The 15244-nt window shown below is 38.3% G+C and overlaps 1 protein-coding gene across 2 annotated transcripts in view; it reads left to right on the top strand.

Annotated features, from left to right (window-relative positions):
- Nucleotides 1-15244, top strand: part of nlgn2b (neuroligin 2b) — a 170196-nt gene that overhangs the window by 65416 nt on the left and 89536 nt on the right. The window contains exons 3-5 of one of the 2 annotated variants that reach the window (XM_077242822.1): nt 1410-1497; nt 2637-2714; nt 2944-2975. The gene's annotated coding sequence lies outside the window, so the exon portion shown is untranslated. Of the gene's footprint in view, nt 1-1409; nt 1498-2636; nt 2715-2943; nt 2976-5215; nt 6014-15244 lie in introns of those variants that run through there. The other variant, XM_077242821.1, reaches the window with a different exon arrangement.

Here is a 15244-nt window from a genome sequence, read left to right as displayed (position 1 = left end):
TACAGCATGTCATGTAAACCCATTAAACCAATTGCCATAACCGGACTATGCCCAAATGTTCATTCTGTAGATGTAACAGTAGTTGTAAATAACTGAGCTGTCAAAAATTTTAAACGAAGAGGAGTTTCAATTTGTTATTTTTTCTTTTTTTTTTATCTCAGATCTAATACAGTATAAACAGTGTTAGCATAAAATTGACAGTTACCATTTTCAAGCCAAAAATGTAGCAGACCAAGAGTAACTCAACTGCTGTTGGAGAGTTTTTGTGGCATTGCATTGTGTTTTTTTAATCATTACATAGTTTCTGGCATTGACAGAATTTTCATGTCTAGAGGGACATGAATATCTTAAACTAGAATCAGAGTTGCAGTACAGTTAACAAGACCAGTGAATGAAGAATGAAGAACAGAAAATGTAAGCTCTGCAGGGTTTCTCAGCTTAGATTTAAATCCTTTAACAAGATTTCTCTCATCTGGCCACTGTCTTGGTTATGGAAAAATTTACAATTTCTTACATTCCTCAACATACATTCGTCTGATTTAGATTTATAGTTGAATTAATTTATTTTCATTCTTTCGTGTTTTATTTGACTTAATATACTTTAGTTATGCTTTACACAAATCTTTACAAATTGTTTTATTTGTGCATCTTACATGTAAGAACCCTATTTATATCCAACAAATAATCATCAGGGTTTGTTTATATATATATAGCATGACAGTCGCTCTTGTTGTGGTCTTTTGCCCCCCTCTCTTTGGTAATGTTACAATTCAATCCAGATTCTGAGACTCTATAGAATCCACTGACCTGGGTTTTCACAGCCTCTGATAAATCCTCTCTCATATTTGTTATGGCAATTAAATTTCTAAGTGATAGGAGAGAGGGAGGGTGAGAGTGAGTGAGAAAATGAAAGGAAAGGCAGAATGGGAAATGAGGTGAATGTCCCCATCTCCTTTTTCTCTCCTTTGATAAAAAAGCCACAACATTTATAGGAAAAGGTCCTAAGAGGCTTACAGCTGTCATTCAATTGATATTGAGAGAAAAAGGGGATTAGACACGGAGAGGGGGGTGATGAGTTTGAAGACAGTCGGGAAAAAAGGGGGAAGAGAATTTGCGTGGGAGGGAAAGATCTGAGAAGTGGAGCATTCGGCAAGATCTGCGAAACGGCGCCACCCTTAGGGGAAATGCTCCAGGTATAGTTCAGCTAAAATTAAATTGTTTACTCTCATATTGTTTCAAACATATATGGTTTGCCTCTAATGTGTAACACAGAAGAAGGTATTTATCAAAATGTTCACACTGCTCTTTTTCATACAATGAGAGCATGGCTTCTAGAGACCTCAGATATAGTTCTTGGATTGTATGGACTTTTTTGTGATGATTTAATAATGTTTTTTTTCTCTTTGGAGCTTCACAGCCCCTGGCTATCGTCCACCGTCCACATTCGCTATATGGAAAAGAGCTGGGGAAAACACAAACCTTTGGAATGACATGCTGGTGCGTAAAGATATTTTGTAGTGTACTGTTCCTTTAAATTATACCAAGGTTTTTTGTTGTTTGTTGTTTGTTGCTTGACTCACTCTCCTCTAAAAACCCGGAGCTCCGGAGAACACAGACATACTGAGACCCCTATGGTGTGATGTGGAGCAAGACCTTCAATTGACTAAAAAAAATCTAGCACAAATATTAAATGTAATGAGCGAGGGAGGGCAGATAAACAACTTTCTCATTCATTATAAATGATTATCTTTTTAATTTGCTGGCTTGTTGTTAAGCTAGTATGTTCTGCCATCATTATACCCCTCTTAAGTCTGTTTGAACTTTTTTTTTATCTTTGGGTATGAGGTCAAACTTTTTGAACAAGATAGCAGTGCTTTCCTCTTATCTGTCACGCATATGTATAAGTATATCTCGCACACTGTCTGGTGTCACATTCAAACTCATGAAGAGCTCCGGGTTCATTAATGAAATTCTAGTGATCTTGAGACATTGTGTGTGTAGATAGGGAGTGGGAAATATGGGATCTATGTCTGGGTAAAAAAAGGATCTGTGTCTTTGTTTGTATCTTGTGTAAACAAGCTGTAGGCCTGTCTATGGTGGTTTAAGCAGCTAACAAATGCTTGTTGGGTGTTTTACCATTTTAAATGGTAAAAGCATTTGGTATGACAATTGTATCCGTTTTGTGATAATGATGAGTAGTAATCCAAAATCAATTAAACTATGTTCTTCTCTCTGGGTATAAGAATATTTAAAGGCAAGAGATAAACTGGCTATTTTACGATAATGACCAGCTGGCTATATCATTTGCCTTTCACTAATTAAATAAATACATGGACATTGCTAAGAAAGAATAGTCCATTAGTACAGCAAATTATTAGCTTAGCAACAAGACAATACTTTTTTTCAAAATTCACTTACATATATGAATAATATGCATTTTGTTGTTGTATGGATTAGTTTGATAATATATGTAGATAGTATAACATGTTATGTACTCTTTTAAATGTTCTCTCTTGTCTCTCGCCAATTTGTTGTTCTTCCAATAAATTAATTTCATTGCTTTAATTAGGACTGCTATAAGGTTCAAGCATCTAGGTGCCTTGTATTAAATTAATATGGTCTATTTTCTTCTACAGGCAGTAGTCATAACAACTGCTTTGAATCACAAGATGGCGACAATGAGTTATTCTTACATGCACTCATCAGTGAAAGAGGTGAAAATAGTGGTTAAGTATTCTGCTCAGTTAGTCTGTATACATAAATATTTGACTGGTCAATGACCCAATTGTCTAATAGTCCACAATTGTATTCCATACAGCAATAACTATATTATTTTCTGGAACAACTGATAAATCATTGTTTGTTTATTAACAACTGATTATTATTTTTATTATTTATATTATTGTATTATATTATATTATATTATATTTTTTTGTTCCAGAGGCCAAAGAAAGTAATACAGGTTTTAAACAAGGGTGAGTAAATATTGCTGTTCCTTCCATTTGATATTTGAGACCATGTTTCTAAATTAAATTTTATTAATATATAGTTCAATTCCTGTCAATTTTATTTGACTAACAACACATCACTATTATGATAGCCTGTCATATTCACTAGAGGGCGATATTTAACCATATATTTTCTAGTTTTGTTGTCCAAATGGCTTTCAGATCACCTCTGTTTAGACTAGTTTGAAATCCAAGCTAATAAGAACTGCATTACAAGTACTGCATTTCAACCTTCATCTGCAAAACAAACAAACAACAACAACAAAACAACGCATGCACAGAGGTGAATTTCTTACATATATTTTTAAATTATCAGTTGTGTGTATTAGATCAAGCATGTATGTGGGGGTGAGGAATGAAAGAAACAAAAATAATTAGTTGTTCTTGGTATTTATTATTGCTTACAACATTAGAGCCTGTAAGTTGGTGATTTTGTGTTTGTGTCATGTTTGTTCTCATGAAAGACAGAATAATTTAATTATAGCCTAATTTAGAAAGAATAAATCATGTCTAGGCTATGATAAAGTACATTTCTACTTTACAGTTGTTCTGTCATTTAAAAATATGAAAAATAAGATATAACCATGCTTGTTGATTAAGTGCAGCATATCAAGATATTTGCTAGTGTTTTAGAAGACCATGCACATACCGAATTTGGTTATAATCCATTCCCAAAGTATAGCCTATTCTACATTACTATGGTATACTACAATACTTTGTGGCACCACCTTTCTGAATTTCTCTCACACAAACTTAGATACAATTTGATAGAATCCTGACCAGTATTTTACATATAGCATCAGTGAATCTGCTACGTCATGGTGAGCTCATGATGCAAGATGAAAAGAGGACTGTTTCACTTTGACGTTTTTCCTGACGTCATGCTGATGCAGATCCTCAAGGCAGGAGAAATGTTTCCCTGTAGAGGCACATGTCCCAATCATGTTGATTAATTAATTAGAGGTGGATGAGAGTACTTAAAGCAGCAGCACGGAATGTAAATTCAGTACAGACAAAGCGTCAGTATGTGAAAACGTGAACATAAGGGACGCTACAGCCACCGGAGGTAGTGCTAAGAATTGCAATCAATCTGCAGTAGCTGTTAAATGTGAATGTGGCAAGCTTTTTTTACATTTATTGCTTAAAACAGAGTCAAACTCTGCTCCTGGAGGGCCACCGTAGCTCTAGCCAGCTCCATAACACCTGCCTGGAAGTTTCTAGTAATTCTGAAGACCTTGATTATCTGGTCCAGGTGTATTTAATTACAGTTGGAGCTAAACTCTTATTATTTATTGCTTAATTAGTAGTAAATAAACTAATAATGCATTGTATCTTTCTTTTTCAGTTTAATCTATCAATTAGATGCTAGCAGTTGTTCATTTGCTATTAGTCACAATCCCAAAAACTTACAAGCAACCGCTAGCAACCATTGGTATGTTTTACATGTTTTACTTGAAAAGAGCTAGTTTTATCGTGCAACAAAAAGGAGCTGTTCGTGTTCTCAAATCACCCTGAAAACATAACATCAAAGCAAACATAAAGCCTGTGTCCCAATTGGCCTACTTATACTATGCTTTAAAAGTGTGTCCTGTTTTTTTTTTTTTAAGTAAAAGTTCATACTTTTGAGTGTGTAGCTGAAGAGCAAGCTTTGGGACACATACTACTTTGTCATAATTGCATCTTTAACAGACAGCTCTGTAGCTTAGTTACGTGCATCCTGTCACTGTTTAAACTGCCCTGTCAATCATCTCATCACAGTTAAAATCCACATTAAATTCAATTTAATTTCCTATTGTTTCGGAGAGAAACGTAGCTTGTTTATCTGCCAGTCGTTGGTCTTTCAAAGAACTCTCCTCATGAATAACACTTATTCATTTCAATGGTGTGAAAGGGCCATTACATTTACAAACAAACAAACAAACAAACAAGCCAAGCACAGATGAGAAAAATGCAAAAGTACTATTTACTTTTCATAAAAAGTTACTAAGTAACACATTTAGTTAAATTTTTAGGGAGTAATGCAATATTGTAATGCATTACTTTAGTTAGGCTAGGCTACTAGAGAAACTGAAAAATGTAGGGTACTTTGTCAATATTGGATTACTTGAAGACTAATTAGAAACTACCTGAAAGTAGGCGATTAAATGTTAAGGCGGCTTGCCATAGCTTTTGCGTGTGTATAGAGAGAGAGAGAGAGAGAGAGAGAGAGAGAGAGAGAGAGAGAGAGAGAGAGAGAGAGAGAGAGAGAGAGACGGACATCGGGATTCAGGACTCCCGAATCTTGACAGCTGTGTGTGAAGTACGGAATGGATATCTGAGAGGCATATACATCGTCATTGTTCGCGAGTGGGAATAATAATAATTATTATCGTCATTATTAGATCCTTGTGAGAGAAACGAAAAAGAATCATAATTGTTTGCCCACTTGCTCACACAAGAAGAGGACTCATTTGTGAGTGAGACAGATTGAGAGCAGATGAGAAGTCGTACCACCGGATGGTTTTTATTATTTGGTGTATTTTGATGCACAAACGGACTCTGAAATGGGTCGCCATGACGACAGAGCGCTGAGTTAGCCGCTAATGCGTTATACGCATTTGTTTCTGTTATTGTTTTATTTTATCATTTCCCTACCTCCTTTATAGTGCTAAAATATGTGGTAACCTCGCTGTCAGAAGACACGGGTGTTGTCAGATACAAAGAAAGAAAAAGGAGGAGGAGGTGTTAAGAGGTGTTTGTTCCCCTTCTTTTTTTTCGTTTATCAATTTTCCACTTCGCTCCTTCCTTTTTATGTCTTCTTTCCTTTCTTTCCGTTTTTCTTTTATTGTTTTGGGGACACAGACTGGCGTGAAGAAGGTAAATTGATGAGCGAGAGCATGCGACACATTCATGACGAATTACCTCAGAAAAAAATACCGATGGCATAAACACCGGCTTCAGCACTGAAGTACGAATAATCACTGGGAAAGAACCGGAGACGCGTCGACAACAACCCTTTCATCGCGGTAAGCACATTTCTGTCGTCTATTGTTATATTACATTCATGTATATTTGCATCATGACATTTGCGAGAAACTCGTCGGTATCGGTTTTGCGCACCGCTCACGAATGAGATATCTAATTAGAAGTGTTGAAGAGGTGCGCTTTGGTCAGGCAATACCGACTGTCATGGCCTGTTTATAAGAAATAGAGATTTCTATGATTGACACACTTGGCCAATATCCGCATATCCAACTATTTTATTCTGGCATGTCTCCTCTGCTTCAAAGAAAAACGACGCGTTCATCAGATCTAGATCAAATGATCTCGACGCGACTCTGTCGCGTGGCCTTTACCGGCCATTTGCGCCTCTAATTGCATCCATCGCTCGTCCCTGTGGCAACGTGGGGATTGATTTATTTTTGCACTTGATAGATAATGGTAATGCGCCTTGAATTAAGGCAAACATCCGCAACCCACAGACTTCCCATTGCCTGTTAAATGTTTAATGGCATTTACGTAAGTGTGAGATAGGATGGAGCAAAGACAACCCACCTAACCCAACTGCACACTCACGACGCCCATGCACACATAGGTATGGAGGTGTATATTAGAAAGGCTCACATAGAGGGGCACATTTATATGCTGTGGTGGTTGGGCAGTGCTCTGTCAATGGCAGAATTCAGGACAGACAAGGAGTCCTCTGTTCTCCTGAAGGCTGAGGATATGCCCGTTCCTCAGCCCAAGTGCTGTTTTGTCGGTCTAATGTCTAATATGACCTGGTGTATTTCGTTTCTGTCTGCTGTCCTAGTATAATGTAGCAGAGGTGAGTGTTGCTCAAAGCTTTCCGTTCTTTGCTGGAGTTCTGCTGCAGTCCCTCACGTGGATTGAGGAAAAACTAGTAGTTGATTTCAGAGCATGTCTATGTGGAGCATTTGGCCTTGAGCCTTCATGTGAGCTACTGTGCACATCCATCATACTGCCTTACATGAAATAAAAAGACGAAACCCTCTGGTTGGGTGACCCACTCAAAAGAGGACAAAAAAATATATGGAATTATGGCTGGCAAGATAAAAAGTATTTAAGGATGGGTCCGATCTTTTGATAATTTGCGGAATTTTAGTAACATTCGATAAGTCAAAATGCTGTCGATCATGTTGACCGATAAAAAAAAGCTGATAGAAGAAAGGAAAGTTTTAATGAGTCTCAGACCAGGGGAACGTAAGTGAGGATTTTGAAGGAAAAGTTGTAATTCTATAAGTAATTCAATACAATATTTGTTATCATATTGTACATTTGATTTGCTGACCATTGTGTTTACATTGCAATTGCAGAATACAAAGAAGCCACAACAAAACACTTGGTAAGACTAATGGAACATTTGTTATATTAGTCACCTAAAAATACCATTCCAGTCAGATTGGCAGATAATGTTCATTTGTTGCACAACCTCTGCTTTAACTTGGATTTTTAGGGTATTGCATTGTTTTCTCTATTCATCCCTCCATTCAATCATATTTATTCTGCACTCAACTAAATGCCCACTTCAAACCTGATTCTGAATGAGTCTTACAATATGTTGATAGATGGATGAAGCACAGCTGGAATGCCCTGAAGTCAGGGCGAATGGTCTTCGTTATTATGGGTGGAACAACATAGAGTGCTATATACTGTACCCAGGGCTGGAGCATTTGTGATGTAAGAGGGATGGAGAAGTGCTTGTGTTTCAGGCTGGCCCAGGCCTCAGAACAGGTAAATAATGAAGAAAAGTGCAGTGTTAGCTTGATGTAACCCCCTCCATGTGCCCTTCTGTGCTGCCTGTCGTTAGTGTGTGTATGCCGTCTTGGGAAGCACTCACATGCACTGCAGCCTTATTAAACTTTAAAATTCTCTGAGCACTGGGGAAAGCTAAAAGAGATGGGTTTTAGACTTGGCCCCTTTAAAAGGGGGTTTGTGAATAAATCAGAAACATCCTTGTTGTTTTGTGTTATTGTCCGGTCCATGATGGTCAGTTGTAATTTTGAGAACAGAACAATGGTTCTCGATGCGGAGTATTTAAATTCACCTATGCAAAAGAGTGATAATTAGGCCTATATTAAGAATTCATGATGATGGTAACAATGTTTCCCTTTTTTTTCACTCCAAGGAACATCCAAGGTCAGCACGTTTTTTTTTTTTTTTTGTTCATTCACACATGCACAACAGTATTTGTCAGACAGTATTCTGTGTCCATGCGGAATTTATTCGAAAGCTTTCATCTCCCACAAAAGACCGACCTCTGCCTAGTCTTGAAAATGCAATGTCAGTGATGTTGTGCTAAAATACAGTTTTTATTCAACATTTATCTCTTCGTCCTAGGACACAGCATTTGAGCATGCAATTGTCCAGATAAGCATTTCTGAATGTTTATGCAATAAAAAGGGAGCGTTATAAACCATCGGTCTCCTTGACGTGTTGCACAACCCTTCTTTTACATCTTTCAAAGCGGCCATGACCTGTGAGTTGGCAACGGTTGATTTTCTGCTGTGATGTCTGATCGCGGTACACGCTTTCTGAACTCCGATGTGTTGTTGTAAAGTTGCGATTGTGTTGGATTATGTGGCCTGATGTGCTCAGACATCTGTGTGCCATTATCTCTGTCCCAGCATGTGCAGTAAGATCCACTCACTGTAGACTGAAATGCCACAAGCAATGAATCATCGGCTGAACCTGACAGCCTCCACCCGTCTAGATCTATATTTCAGAGTCCTGCCATTATTCTGAGATGCGCTAATAAAGCTTCCGTGCTACAGGAATCTCCTCTCATAACTTTACCTGGAGCGGAAAGGTGTGTACCTGCAAGAAGGGAGCACCTCGCGTACCTTTCAGAAGAGTGCTGAGTCAGGTTTTCCTGGCTTTCCTACGTGACTGATGCAGAGACATTTTGTTATAGAAGCTCTGGACTGACTTTATAGCTCTCTCTCAAATAATCCCTGTCCTTTAGAAGTCTGGAATCCACAGATAGACATGCTAAATGCCACATCTGTGTTCTATCTCGGATAGCAATGAAAAGGTCGGAGTGTCCACTCATCTTGAGTTTTTGCTCAGGTCTGAAAGAACCTGTAATCCGTCAGTAAGATATTTTTTTAGGATGAGTACCGAGCTTTAAAGTTGCCTAGAACATGGCGCTCCCTCACTCTTCAGTGCGCAGCATGAATCTGAAAGGAACTGGGAGAAAATGAAGGAAAAGGACCAGAGTAAAAGGAGAAACACACAAGCGAAGTCGGCGGTTCAGCCTGTGGTTTTCGGGGAATAACTTTTTTTAGATGACATGTTCAATGAACATTTTGGTGGGAAAACAGATTCATGTCACTTGTAAAAAAAGACTGATGCAGTTTTTCCCTGCTGTTCTGAAAACTGTATTTAATTATTCATTTGTTTGGAAACCCAAATCACAGCTGGGGCTACATTGCAGCTTTAGAGGAGCGATGGAGGTTCATTAGTCGTGGAAAAACTCCAAACAAACCCGCCAGTGACCGGATCAGACAGACAGACAGGCAGAAAAACATTTGGTCCTTTTCTGCCCAGTATTCCTTGATTTAGTCAGAATCCGTTCTGTTAAGCTCTCGGGTTTAGTAAAGCTTCTGTGCACTTTAAGTGTACTGCCTTCTTTCATTATCTTACCCTAATGGCATAAATCCAGCGTTACGAATTAATTACAGAATGTAAAATGTGTCCTATTTCAGGCACAGTAAGTTGCCCCGAAGGTGAGCATCTGGCTTTGTTGCAGTGTGTTTTTAGAGTGGAAACTGCACCAAAAAATGATGTTGAATAGTAGGAGTTTGTCAAGGGTGTATGTTTAATGACTCATCCGCCGGTACAAGAAGACTCAAGTGAACGGTGACACTCTCGAACTGATATTGACATTCTGCAGGTTCATTTCAAGCCAATTATGGACGAGGTGATGATTGTAAAATTGCGTATTGATCTTGGGTTTTAGTGTGGACCCACCCGCCCTTGAGTGTTAAACATAGTCGAGTGCTGCCCAGTGTAATCACATCAAGAAACCTCCCCAAGATTCCTCTCTTCATTCTGAATTCTGATTGTCTTAGTCCCTCTGCAGCATGATCCGTTTCCCCCTAACCCCTCGTCTTCAATGGTCGAAGATTCCCAGACTGCGCCCACCAAGCTTCGAGAGATTTAAGAGACTTTTGAATTTTGGAATATGGACCTACATGCAAGACCAACTCTGTCTGTTATGTACTCAGGTTTGGTCTCATGCAAAAATGGAACTAAGATCCTCCATTTCTATTTGTGTAGATCCTGTGGCACTTTTAGGATGTAATGGGCACCAAAAAAGCAAAATATATCCTGTGGCAAGTTCAGTTGTCTTGTTTCTCTATGTATCGCTATCAACATGAGTACTATGTGCAGCTGTCGCTTTTCTATGAGGATTAAAAGCTTGCAAAAAATTAAGTCCAGTTTTCGTTTTGTAGTTTTGTAATGCTGTTATTTTGTGTCACTCTCAATATGTTGGCAAACAACTCTTGCACTTTTCCATTTATGCTAAAGATGGAGTGAGCGCAAACTGCTCTGGGAACTTTTTTTTTTGTTGAAAAACAGGCAGTAATGACAGGTGCATTGGATGGTGTGTGAAAATATAGTAGCATTTCACTTCCAGATCAGCTTGAACAACTACTTCTTATCATGCGTGTCATCAAACAGCAGGCGTTAATGTCTCCTGTGTTAATGTGAGAATGAAGAATAGTGGTGGCATTATGAACCTGTATTAATAATGAATACGAACTATTGATTATCTTCATGGTTGTGTCATTCATACTCAGAATGCATCAGTTGATCAGTTAACTGACTGAGAGCTCATCATCAACTCGAGCATTGACATTCAAATCAAGCAGAGATTTTATATATTTAGCATGTGTTCAACTTTGCTGTGCAATATTATTTATGCATTCCCTCAGATTATATTATATGCTTAAACGATCAGTTTAAACTGATTAGAGAAATTTAATCTACAAAAGAGCTTTCGAACATGCTCTGGTGTTGATGCTGAGGAATTTGAAATTTAACTGCATTACTTCTCGTTTGACCTTTAAGTCGGGCTATAGAACTAATGGCTCCATAAATTTGTATTCAGTAAATTTTTAATGTGCCTTGTAGACTTTGGGTTTTATTTTTAACAGGAAGCTAAAATTCCATGTGTAATTGTCTAGTACCTGAACATTGTTCAGTCGTGTGTAAGAATCATTAAAATGACCATCGTATAATGCAAGAAAGGTTAAGTGACGAGAGAAAAATTGCTGCTCACAGCAATGTTTTATGTCGGTGCATCTAAATGTTTCGGAAATTATAGCCCGCTGTATACAAGTAATGCAGAATGTTTTGTGACAGAAACAACATGAAAAAAAAAAAGATTTCATAACTCTCAAAGCTGGCCAGCATGGCCATATACGTTTCAGCACCTCTTCCTCGCTGGACAGCGACAGATTTAGAGCAGGCATGTTGATGGGCCAGCTCCCGAAATTAAATGAATCTGCTAGTTCCTCTTGCTGCCAAAATTGCATTTGATTGCTGCACAACAAGTCATCACTTAGAGTACAGCATTCATTTTTTTCTGGTCACATTTGAAGTTCATGAACAGCGTGGCTTAAAATCGGAAATATTTCTCTGCGGTAGGAGATGTAGTTTTTGGCTCTTCATTTTGACTATAAAGAATAAGTCTAGACAGACTCTTGGCTTTTCAGTCCCTAATATCTTTGCTAGGAATTATGTCTCTATTTCTTGATTACATGACCAGAATCCGCCTTTTACCAAAGGTTGGTCCCCCCCTCCCCCCCCCCCCCCCCCATCCCATCCTTTTCTTCACTCTCTCTCTCACAACCCATTATTTTGAAAGGGAAAGACAGAATAGCTGAAGTCCCAAAAGGCTGATAGCATATCACCATGTTAGCAGAGGGATCACCCATGTACTTCAATCACTCACATAGCTACTGCCATTAAACCAGGCGTACAGCATGGCTGACTGACAGCCCTGTCTCTGAGGGAAACAAATCGGGCCGGGCCAGCCTCCCGACCCCCAATCAATATGCCAGCCCAGTTGGGACCAGTGCCACCAATCACTCTGTCTGGAGAGGGACGGAGACAGACAGGACGCCCGAGAACTTGACTCGTCCTGTGTTTAGTGGTAACTGTGTTGAAAGACAACATGGCTGAGAAAATGTCCAAACATCCTCTGAGGACATGAGTGTGATGTTAAAGGCAGAAAAGTACACTGTTACAGTTCACTGAGTGATGCTCATATACAGTGAGTTGAATTTCTCTTCTCTTTACAATCTATCTCTATTGTACACCCATAAACTAAAAGGCTAAGCAACAACAAAAAAGACATTTTCTATATTGCATGTCAGTGGCTGCTGATATTTTTCCCACCTTAAGTTTAAAAACACAATGCTACTGTTAAAGCGCTCATCTCTCTCCCTCTGGCCTGCTACTTGTAGCGAGTGGTGATTTATAAAGCCATGGAGTGGCCGACGTCCCCCTCCAATGGGGAGCGTCAATGCGTAATTACTTTGGAAGATGGATGGGGCCCATCCAGGCTGTCCCAGACCCTGAGTTAAATCACAGCCCCCCCTTTCCTCAGGGTTTACATACACTCACAGGAACGGCCAACATCTCAGCAACGTGCATGGCTCTGTTTTACCTGTTTCTATTGGTTCTCACCCATACAACTTCTCCTCATGCGCCTTACATCCATCTAACAAGACCAGATGCCAGAGATCAGGTTCATTTCGCCTCTAAGGGTGAAAGAGAGAGAGAGAAATGAACGAAATGTGAAGTAGGTGCAGAAGATAGAGCCCATGGAGGTGGATGTAGACACAATTTTGGACACATTTAGAAATCCCCAGCTGACTGTGACAACCTCAAATGTGCAAGAGTCAATTCATGATTATAAAGTAGCAACTTCCCTTACCAAAAAAGATACTTCAGAGAATATTATGCCATTGCCATTAGAGGTGGGCGATATATTGTTTAGGCGATAATATCCAAATTGTTGTCTGGACGATATGCAAAATTGGGGTTATCGAATATTTCATAATTTGTACAATCCTACTCCCCTAACATGAAAAGAGCTGAAGGAAGTTAAAGAGAAAACAAGTAACGCACACTATAACCTTCTAAACAATTATATGTAGCGATTTTAATACTGTAGGGGTTTGTTTGACTGTATTTTATGGTTTTTTTGTACAAAATCACGATCGTTCCTCAATTGCACGAGAGTAAGCTGCTACTAATTTGCAATACAACTACAAAGTTCTTACCTGTGTGTTATGATGTTTCTTAGGTTGAAGCAACAATTCAAAAATGTAAAGAGTAAAGCCGATGTACGATTAATAAAATAGCTGCTAGAAAAGGGCAAAATATGCGTTGTTTGCAGAAAACTGAAGTCTGAAGTTAAAAAGTTTTTCTTAAATGTCTGTGGCGTCCTCAAATGGCGAGCTTCGTGATTGCATCGTGATTGAGTCCAAAAGCCTCCGAACAGGGCTTCCTTTAACTTCTAGAAAAAACTTTTTTTTAGTACAAATTAAAACATTTTTATTAATACGGGGAACTGCCCATAATGCCTCAGTGCCCCTGACATCTTACGTCATTACAGCGTGCTGTGCGCATGTTACGCAACAACACAAAAATGAACGAGGAAAGCCAAAATACACAGTCATCCTCAGAACCAGTGCCAGAAGAGCTAACAGCGAGACGTGAGTCAGCTTCTTTAGCCTGGAGATGGTTTGGTTTTGACAAAAAAGAAGAGCGACAAACGTCGCCCATCTGTAGAATTTGTCGCAAGCAGATCGCCGTAAAGCAGAGCGCCACAAACCAACCTCTTCCATCATCTCCGTACCACGCACAAAACACAGTTTGAAGAGTATGAAAGGCTTCGTGCTGAACAAAACCGCACTGCTAATGTTTACATTTTGCAAAACACATCTCTTTTTTTTAAAGAGGTAGTCACATTGTTGTTAGTCTAGTACTAATAGTGTACTGTTTGCAAAGCACAAAGTTAATTTATTAAGTACATATATTGTACTGAAAAAGGACTGTACAAAAAATGTACTGTATTACAATAAATATTTAGTACAGTAACTTGGTTCATGTTTAAATCAATAATGTCTCATATCTTTATGTACTAGTAATTCTATACAATAATAGGTCAAATGCAGCAAGTCAAAAGACCAACTGGACCTTCTTTGCCAGTTTGCACACATTTCTTTGAAGGATTGCAAAAATATCGTCTGAATATCAATATCGAGATATTGAAAAAAAATATCGAGATATTCATTTTTGTCAATATCTCCCACCCCTAATTGCCATTTGATTAACACTTTCATATATCATGGTATAAACAGTACTTTCCACCTTAGTTTGCAATGTGGAAGTAAGCTATTTTTTGTGAATGTCCCAGACTTTTAACTCATTAGCTGCTATAGGTAAATAACTAGAAGAGTAACAAAATTCAGTAAATGGTGAAACAATTTTTGCTACAAACCAGTGTCTTTATGAATATAATACCAGTTTGCAAAATCAAGCAGCATAATGGGATGTTTTTGTACAGTTAAAATAGATGGAAGTGGATGGCACTGGACACTGGTTTTACATTTAAAAATAAGATGGATAGGGTTGGGGTTTTTTTTATGCCAAGGACCACTAAAACTGTGAATGAAGTGTTTATTATCCTTTGTATTTATGTATTTATTTTTAATATTATCTGGAAAATGTATTCATTTATATCTTCTATCAATTCAGTTGATAATTTTATTTATTTAAATAATATTTTACTATTAATGTGTTTTCACAGAACTATAAGGGTTGTTCATTTTCCATAGAATAATAAATATAATGGATCTCCTGATTTCTATCTTTAGGGGGAAAAAATGGTATTAAATTGGGTGAAACGGAAGTGTAAAAAATAATTTCCTTTCATCGCAACCCTGGATCTAATCAGAAAACCCCTGCTGTAAGGTACCTCAAATCGTTGTAGTGTCCAAAACAAGTAGTGTTACGTTTTCATGGTCTGGCAGATGCTTCAATCCACAGCGACGTGCACATTTTATCAGTATGTACTCAGGACCTTTAGCATAACAGCACCATATTCTACCAGTTTAGCTTCAGGAACATCATACAAAAAACACCATTGTATGTTTTGTAATCATCTCCTCTCTAACTCCAGAAACTCTTCGATTTTTAAATCTGCATAATAAGCACTG

The sequence above is a fragment of the Siphateles boraxobius genome, unplaced genomic scaffold (genome assembly GCF_051911475.1).
Source record: "Siphateles boraxobius isolate OS27281-9 unplaced genomic scaffold, OSU_SipBor_1 25, whole genome shotgun sequence".
In the NCBI taxonomy this organism is placed as follows: Eukaryota; Metazoa; Chordata; class Actinopteri; order Cypriniformes; family Leuciscidae; genus Siphateles; species Siphateles boraxobius.
The sequence above is the reverse complement of the archived record's forward strand: the minus strand, read 5'-3'. Positions and strand labels throughout refer to the sequence as shown.